Source organism: Mizuhopecten yessoensis, unplaced genomic scaffold (genome assembly GCF_002113885.1).
Source record: "Mizuhopecten yessoensis strain PY_sf001 unplaced genomic scaffold, ASM211388v2 scaffold11157, whole genome shotgun sequence".
In the NCBI taxonomy this organism is placed as follows: Eukaryota; Metazoa; Mollusca; class Bivalvia; order Pectinida; family Pectinidae; genus Mizuhopecten; species Mizuhopecten yessoensis.
This window is the reverse complement of record NW_018408908.1, coordinates 526,883-537,046: the sequence shown is the minus strand read 5'-3', so window position 1 is coordinate 537,046 and position 10,164 is coordinate 526,883.

Below are 10,164 nucleotides of genomic sequence, written 5' to 3'. Positions count from 1 at the left end.
CCCCCCTTACGAGAAGGGGGCATCATGCCCCCTCTCGTGCTCTCCCCCGGCTCCGACCTATACGGCCACGTTGAGCGGCCTGCGGCCGCCCGCACCGCATGCGGCGGTTCACCTGCCTCGCTCGGCGAACACTTTTACCGGGAGCGCGCCCTCCCGTTCAAAAAATCCTGTATCCGCCCCTGAATCATGTGAGGTTATCAGTTCATACGGTAACGAAATGAAACGTCTGTATTTAAATTTTCTCATTTTATATGATAAAGTTTTGTTTTCCCCGAAAGTTTCTTACTAAGATATTACTCAAACAAAACGGGTGTACTGTGTTTCAAGAGTTATCTCTCTTGAAACATGCATTGCACGACTTTAGTGTGGACTAGTGGCGGGAAACGTTATAAATGTGCGAGTCTGCTTAGGCCGACAGTTCGGCAGTCGAATTGCCGTCCTTTGATCTGCCACTACTAAACTTAAATTAATTTTGCAAGTTTACAAGAAAAGAAAAGGTAAGAGAATTAATTACTTTAAAAACCATGACCTTCCGGTATATGAAAATGTAGGTATGAAGACCGTTGTCAACATGCAAGTGATTGAGATATTTGACGGGTTAAATTTAAAATGCCACCTCAAAGAAATGTCGTACCTCGATGACGGTAGCATCACTTGTCACATTTTTCTGAAAGGTGTCTAGGTTCCGTAATCAACATTTGTCTCGGACTTAAAAAACCCTGGCTAAACTATGGGGAATGGGGGCAAATTGAAACTTGAGTCCAGGGATGTAGCAACTAGCATTGGTTGGGGGAGGGGGCAAGGGGGTGATGACCCTCTTTGGGATTTTCAAATCAGGGTCATAACGCGTAACCTCATTTTCGCCCTCTTTTGATATACTATACCCATTATGTATATGGAAACCAATAGGAATGAAACAACAATTTTACAACTTTAAATGTGACTTTTATTATAATTCATGGTTGATGATTTTGCTGCCTTCAAAAGCTTGTCTGAAGGCTCATATTCATAACAGACAGTGTCCTGGTTTAGTTTACATGAAAGCAGAGCACATATGGTTGAAATATCCAGATCACTTCTGGTATCTGTCTGAATTTTTCTTATCATGGAGAAAGCCCTTTCACTGTCAGCATTAGAGCTAGGGAGGACAAGTAATGTTTTTGCAAGTTTACTCAAATGTCCAAATCTTGGATCATCTTAAAATATAATTTTTTGCTTCCCCATGTCACACCAAAAAAACGTGCCCAGTCCTTTAGTGCTGTTCAAAGATGAAGTTGCCTTCACATGTCTGTCTGACTTGGCATGTCTTAGTACATGTAGGTCATTTCTAGCTCCAGAACTGATGTTAAGACTACTATTGCAGATTTTACACAACGCATCATTCACACTTTTGTCACTGGCCAGTACTCAAGTAAATTCATTTTCCCTTGTACGTTATGTACATAAATATCTCTTCCACTTTGTATTTCGACTTTCACAAGTAGCTTGGCCAGATAAGGCCCTCGTTCTTCCACTTGACATGATGTACAACTGATTTGTTGAAAGGGGTATCAAATAAAAACTCAACAAAGTAATCTGTTGAACTGTGTTTATTGTTAACAAGAGTCAAGAATGTGTCTATAATAAACTGCAAATGTATCGGACCGCAACACGTTTTCATAATATAAAATAGATCTAACGTTAAGTATAGTACCTACATTTGTACCTGCATTGTTACAAGTCCAATCAATAATCCGTCTTTCTGTAGTCACGCGTCAAGGCACATTGTTTATCAGCTCTACTCAGACATCGACACTTATAATTACTTGTTCAAACCTTTCAAAGCTAATTTGACAGCCTGCAGTCGACTGTACAAACGCAAATGTGTAAATGAACCTCATTTTAATACAAGGATGAAGTCCGAGGATTGCACATGAATAACTGAAATGAGGCTAGGTTTGAGAATCCAGGTCTTTTCGGGTCATAGATTAAAAAACCGAGGGAAATGATGACCAGTTCGGGTCATAATTTTTTCCGGGTGGAGGGTCTTGTTTCCGGGTATGACCCGGACAATCTGGGTGAGTTGACAGGTATGTTTGAGGCAAAACTTGAAATCGCTAACAATTTATTACTTACAAGGACCATATGACAAACTAAAAATGTGAAAATATTGCAGATTAAGCTGTTCTATAAAATTTATTGTTTGTGCAAAAAGGAAGATGTACAGAATACCTGCTGATTTCAAAGGTCAAAATGGGTTAGGGTTAGGGTTAACCCTAACCCTAACCCTTGATCTCCATTACAATTTATTTGTGTCTAAATATGTTTTTTTTCTTTTTTCTATTCATACAATAACCATCACGACATTTAGGCATTTAGGTATTCATGAACATTACTTATCAGCTGTTTTATGATACATAGAAAATGGGGCGCATTTTCAACAATTTCTCATCTAATATTTGATTAATTCAGATTGAGAATTTTCATTCTTACAGTTGTAAAAACATATATATTAATCTTCGTACAAAACATTCCCTCTTAAAATGAGTTATTTCCCTTTGTCCACAAAGCTCAGCTTAGTGTAACATGACTGATATGACAATGTTCAAATGATGTGTATCGACGGTGATTGAAAATGAAAGTATTTTAAATGAGTTTTCATTATGAAAAGATAGCTAGAATTGAGTCGAGTTTGAATTTTTTATTCACCTGAAGCTGTACAGCTTACTGAGGTCTCTGCATGAAAAGTACTGGGAAATGGCTGTATCCTGGGCAGGTGGTGGGATTACTATCCATGTATTCCTTGAAAAGAGTTGGAATATTTATACCAGAGACAATAAATATATATTCATATGTATGTTTTAAATCTATGTAACCGTTTTCTGTATGCTGAAGTTATGAAATCTTGTTCCTTATTTCTGAAAACTTGGACTTCAAAGTGTTGGAACTTGAATTTTGTACAAAAAAGTCTGTATAAATCATGGACAAAATGATGAATCTCCTATGAAATTTTAACAAATTCAAGATCCCTTTGCACATAGTGTCATATAAACCAAATATTTATGGAAATGTTTTAAAAATAATAATGTTTTCTTTACCACAACTGTATAACACATTGTAATAGGGCTAGGGGCATTAACAAGAGGGTGATGCCACACATTCGCGGTGTGTTCTAATTTCGAAGTGGCGCCACTGAGTTGTATCAGCAACTACTACACCTGGGTTCGGTGTGCCAATGGCGTAGAGTGAAAAAACACAAAGAGCTGTAGATAAAGTTTACCAATTTACCACGAGGTGATCCAGCTTTGGACATTAGCATTAGTCCTAATGATAATAGTAAGATAATATACAAACAAAAATGGGTGGAGGTATAACCACTACTTCCCAAAACTACACACTACATTATGACCAACCCCAAAAGCTATATTGTCCTACGAAAACATGCCACTGACGGAACAAGCGATGGACAAACTACAGACCCGACTCTATAAGGAATTGGATAAAACCATTGTGTACATGTGCTGCCCACATTGAAAGGTACATAGTCCTGATATGAGATAATTGCAATGAAAATAATAATAATTTGAGGTCCTGATATACCGCTTTATCACAACCTAGTTTGTAGGTTGTCTCAAAGTGGTTCACAAATTATTATCCGTGGTTATAGGGCCTTAATTGCAACCAGCCAATACCTTTCACAACTCCCTGGGGAACATACAGCCCGTGCTGCCATTTCGACGCTCACAGCTAGCATTTAACAATTCTAGAACTGCCCAACCATGTACTCATTTACAGCTGAGTAGACTGGAACAAGCGGAGTAAAGTATCTTGCTCAAAGATACAACATTGTGCTGTGTGTAAGATTTTGTTTAGTGGAGTTTTGTGGTTAAAGACTATTTTCTCGGGTATTTAGCCAGGTAGTTTGAGGTGTTCATTCTCTGTCTTCTGGTCGGCTGCCGACTATACTCTTCTCTTTACTCTCAGGTGAGGTAAGCCTCTCTATTGAGTCGCCCCGACAGCGGGATGTATAATGTTAGTTATTTCATTACTCTTACAATTCGTCCCATCAGCGGGATGAAGGAGTCCGTAGTAAGAAATAATTAATAAATATCATTTATAAAATATCAAGCACAAAATGAAAATGAACTCTTGACTTAAGATAATTCTCATTGTTTTTATTTTAATTAGTACATAATTTAAGACATCGAAAATGTGTACCCCCAAAATATATACCTGTACCCCAAAAATCTGCTGGTGTACCGTCATTTTGCAAACCTTCTATCCAGTGTTGGGATGTTGTAACTTTTCAACCAAATGATCCCAAATTGATGGATAAACAAACAAACAAACCAACTTATATATACAATTAACATTTTTTTCAGCTCATGATGCTCCTTGGGCCTGTTCCTTTTCAAATCATAGAAAATAAGTTGCACCTTACTGCTAATTATGAAACATATTTATTCCATTTCAATTCATTTTGTTGAAATATTTTAATTTCATTTAATTGTTTGCAAAGTAAAACCAATTGAGAATTTAGGGCATTTCTTGATATGACAGGTGATAAGTGTATATTTGAAAACTTAGTTTTTATTTGTGAAAACTAACAAGGATTATTTGGTGTTCGTGGTGTGGTTATAAGAACAGTGGTTAGCATTGAGCTATGATAATAGTGTAGATCGTTGGTCGGACAATTACGCCCCACCACACTCTGATCACCGGCACTAGTGAAGACAGATGAGAGTCAGTAGTATTAATTTACATCCTAAAGACACGTTACCGACATTTCCCAGACTGCTTATTTGGAATACACATCCCGCTATTATGTAGAAGTTGTGCCATGCAAGTTAACCAAGACGTCCACTGACATTACGATTTCGTTAGAATTGACGTTGGAATTGACTTGCCGAAGTTGCAAGTGATCGTTATGTATGGCCGATGTTGTATGTTCTGGCAATCTTTACCTCGGCCTCATTTCTGACAAGGACTGCTGATGATCGACACGATTTGGCACAAATTGGTGAAATGGCAAATTTGATCAGAACAATGATTTTGATTGGTCTACTGTTGTGCTAGCCTTGAACTTCTGTGATCCTTGTGACCTTTATATCTCCATAATAATTCTGTTGATACTTCAGTTGGATGAGAAAGAGGGTGAGGAGAGTTCTGTAACTCAGATGATTAGTACTAGAACACCAAACCATCACAGTAGAACATAATGAAGGACAGTTAATGTTGAAATACAGTAGACAGGTCATATAAAAAGTAAAGGGTATATAAAAAGCTCTGAAAGTAATGAATGACTCCTTTATTCAATGGCACTTTGAAGCACTTAACTGATTTTGAAACCTTGGGCACAAAATGCTGAATAGAAAGTTGGAACAATTAGAAAGAAGTTAACTGTTGAAACATATCCATGCATTCAAACATATAGGTTTCATTTGTGAAATCGTAACATTGGAAACAGACTTTTCTGGCCTGATTATAGCTTAGATAAATCATTTCTGAAAAGAAAACCATACCTGTGGGACTTAAACAAAATATATTTATAACGACAATGTTTGGATTTAAAAAATTCAGAGAGGCTGGACCAGGATTCTCAGAACTCACGATTGTTATACTATTTCTGTAACTGACTGAGCTATTTGATCAACTGAAACATGTCAGCTAAATTCTGCTACAATTACATCTAAAATGAAATTAAAAGGAGGTAACAGTATATATTCAAAACCACCGTACATTAGAACAGAGGTCCGTTAACTGATTCATTTTATCCTCTTGCTGTTGTTGATGGTAACTAGGTATATATACTGAACAAATTATTTTAAATAGCCCAGCCTTAGTTTGTTGGTTTCCCAAGGGAAGATGAAATTCCCTCTTGATTTGAGATATGATTTGTCTGTGGTCAATTCGTCCTCTGAATCAGGTTTCAGATCATTGGAAATTTGTATACAGATTAAACTTGTCGCTTGTTTTCTTTCTTGATTTCTTATCTCGTCAGTGGATTGTGTTTTAACTTTTTAGAGATACATTTTATATATAACAGAGGAGTTGATTATTGGATCGAAGTTGGAATTTAGAATTTCTCTTTAGTAAACAACATATCCAACAGTATGAACTTGTTTTTCTTACTCTGTCGATACCTAATTATATGCATGGAAAGTTACACTTGATTTTCATTTTAACCTCTCGAAAGGCACATTGGTTTGTTGATTCACGAATTTTATCAGAGTGATTTAAATGTTTGTGAAGGACTTGAACAGGGTCACTGAGATGTTTGTGAATGATGTGCACCAATATTGACATTCTACAGCTCTGTTTATGCTATTGGGATTGAGCGCTAACTCACGACTGTCGCATGTGCTTCTGTCAGAGACACTAATATAGCAACATGTTTTCTCTTGGGTTTTGGTTAGATTTGATAAGTAATTAATGTGAACTTTTCAACACCCCTACTTGCCAAACACAGAATTACAATGTTAATTGCATTTCAAATTGTTACTTTGATGCCGTGTATTTTTGGTGCGTAGTTCAGTTAATGTGTGTGATATAAAATATCTTTCATTAACTTTATTATAAAATCGTAATTGGCCAGATTGGTTATGATTTTTTGCCAAAGGATTCCAATCGATTTTGAAAAATGGCAGCATTAGTTAAAGTTTGTGGACATGAAGGATCAATTAAGGTAAAAAACCCACTAGGAGTGATTTAATTTTAAACATGTTGAAGGGGATGAGATCAATATGATCAGATTGAAGAATTCAAAATTGATTTTCTGACAGCACTAAAAGGAATCAAAATTGTTCCTAATAATGTAGTGTTCAAATAATCTGTGGTTACTGTTTCAGGCTTTCAGTTGATAACAAAGTGATAGCTGTATATGTTGTTTTAATTTTGTGATCCACTGTCGGAACCGCTTGACAAATAGAAGTATTGGAGGGGAGTCGGTGTGCAGTCTGGCGTATGTCATCAGAAAAAGTCACTAACATCAGACGGAGCTTGATGAGAACCGATGGACAGTAACGCTCGGTACATAGATGACAATTTTGGGCTGCTTAAACATCCTAAATCCATCCATAATGCCCGCACTTAATCATTGTCAGAGCACTTCCTACTCCAGGATTTCATCATAATCTGTCCAAAATCCCATTTAGGTGTATTCAATGACCGACAGTAGACAAATTTGTCACAGTGTATGGACATGCCAGGATCTAGTCGCCATGATGGATCATTTCTCCTTTACAAATCTGCTTATGGTTTTTCCCTCATTTTGCTAACCTTTCTTCAGGAATAGAAATAGTGCAATAAAAAACAACTTTGAATTAGCCATTTGAGCTTTTATCAAAATTCAGGTGATGTATGTGTTAGAGATTAACCTAAGAAATATTTGATACAGGTCAAGGATGATTTTTCTGTTATACATGTACTGGTACATATCCATGTTGTGTGATGCTTTGTGATGTCGGTCGTTGGGATATGTACATACATTGTGGCGTCACGACGATTAAAACATATGCTATGTTACATGATGACTATATGAGGGCTATCAAGTTTGTGCAAATGAATGACCTTGACATGTATTTAAAGTCACAGGGGTCAAATATGTTATAAATCTTTAAACAACTTCTTCTGAATGACCATGAGGCCCAGAGTGTTGATATTTGACCATTAGCATGCTTGGATGAAGGGCTACCAAGTGTGGTAAAATGAATAACCTTGACCTATATTCAAGGTCACAGGGGTCAGATATGTTTAAAATCTTTAAACAACTTCTTCTGAATAACAAAAGATGATGGAGGAAAACCAGAGCACCGCTGAACAAATGCCACTGACCTGCAGCCAGTAGTACTAGTGTACCTGGTGATTGCACCACTTATGTCTAGGACCCATTGGTATAGTACTATATATGATAAGGGGTAGAATTTAATTGAGAAGATAAAGCAATATTCAACCTTCTCATCCTAAAAAGATGTGCATCTTCTAAATAACTATTTCTGAAAATTATAGTGTTCCCACTGAATTCTGTACCCCAGGTCCTTAGTTACATAGGGCAATGCATGTTTGGGGTAGAACCAGCTGTTATGGAGGGTACACTGCGAATGACTGGGATGTATATTTGCTGAATTTGGAATGTAATATGTTTGAGTCAAGATAATCTCCAAAAACTACTTTACAAGTATTCATATAGTTAGAATTGGCCCTTCAATGAAGGTAGTGTTATCCTTCTTTTTGGCAGAAAAGGGTAATTGTCTTGTAGATGAATTAAAAGTCTTAAATTTCTTCAAGTGAGGTCTCCTGAGCTCTAGGCTTCCTGACAATCACGTCTAGATGGTTTTCACTGTACATGAATTAATTATAGATGTAGCACTCCCGACCCAGCCTTAAAAACACAAAAACTTGTACCTAATATCACAGTACATCTCTAGAGATCGCTCCTTATATTTACACAAGAAAACATTGATTATACTTACACGATGAGAACTTTTAAAAGAGCTCCATGAAGGAGACGACCAGTCTACTCCACAAAGTAAAGAGTTCTAAATTATGTTGGATATGGTGTCGGAGATGAGACGAGTATAAATGTAGGTATTGATGAGAGATGGAAATTTTCTCAAAATGAGTTTTAAATTGTGTTAACTTTACTGATCAAATGCCATAGCAGCATACAAGTGCCTTAATTATATTGAGAATCCTAAAATACCACTGTAGTACGTGTGCCTGGACTTCAACGTCATAGATTATTCATGTATATATCAATCAACACAAGGTCAACATTTTGGACACATGCTGCACACACCGTCTGCATATCGTCCACACATGGTGCGCACAGCTGTGCGATTTAACAATTGGTTGCCACGTTGTGCGCTTCTCTCCGCGCTAATGTACAATTGGGAACAATTGGTTGATCAATATTACAGAATGAAAAAAATCCAGAAGGCTGGTATGAAATAAGGAACACTGTATGTATAAATTTCTCATTAGATCAATTAAGATTATGTTCCAATTTTACAATGCGTGTTACACAATATTACAGTTAGACTATCAAGAATGGGTTTAGCTACCAGGTAATAGAACAGGTAAATAACATTTAAATGAGTGACCAGAATTTTACCTGGCACCCTGTGCCTGACATGGATAGCCGATATATATACTACTCACATTTTGCTAAGGATCACCTACATTTTGAAAAAGAAATCAAAATGTTAGAAAGGATATTATATTTTCCTTTTATACTGTTTTGGGCGAATATGTTAGCCTTCCAAATCGTCCTGTGTGGGTGTGTTCAGTCAACCATAAAAGCGTGTGCACCCCTTTCAAAAGCTAAGCTATAGGCTAAGCTATAGGCTAAGTGAGGCGTGGTTCAAATTGTAAAGGAAATCAATTTGTAGAATATTCTTTGCATGTTTTTGTTTAATATGGCTCGAAAGACAAACCAGACGACGGTTAAATGACGGAGAAAGGAACAGGGGCAATGAAATGCTGCAAGATAGCATGTCTCAATGTCAGGTTGCAGCAGACCTTTGGGTGTCTCAAAGTGTGGAGGCAAGAATGTGAAATCATTTCCAAACTAACGAAAACCCTTCCAGACGTCATGCTGGAGGTCGTTCGAGGGCTACAACGCAGCGCCAAGACCAATTTTTACTCATACACGCACGGCATCACAGGTTCCAGACTGCCACAGCTTTACGAAATGACCTTCTAAATGCTTGTGGTACCTGGGTAGCCACTCACACAGTTAGGAACCATCTTCATGATGCTGGTTTAAGGTCACATAGACCAGCAATAAGAGTTCCCTTAACTGCCCGCCATGTTAGGGACTGATTAGATTGGAACTAGCTCACAGCACTTGAGCTCTTCAGGAATGGGAACCTTTTTTTTTACTGATGAGTCCAGATTATGTCTCGACTTCACCGACTGGCGCATGGGATTAAGATCCGTGAGCGGATCTAAACCTAGGGAGAGGTTCCAGGCAGGTACTCTGAACCTAGGGAGAGGTTCCAGGAAGGTAACTTTGTGGAACATGACCGATATGGCGGAGGTTCAGTGTTGGTGTGGGGAGGCATAAGCCTGACCTCCATGTTTTCCATAATGGTACCGTTACGGCCCGGATTTACTGCGATGAAAATCCTTGATGCCTATGTCAGACTCTACACTGACATATCGGCCCTGACTTCATCCTTATGG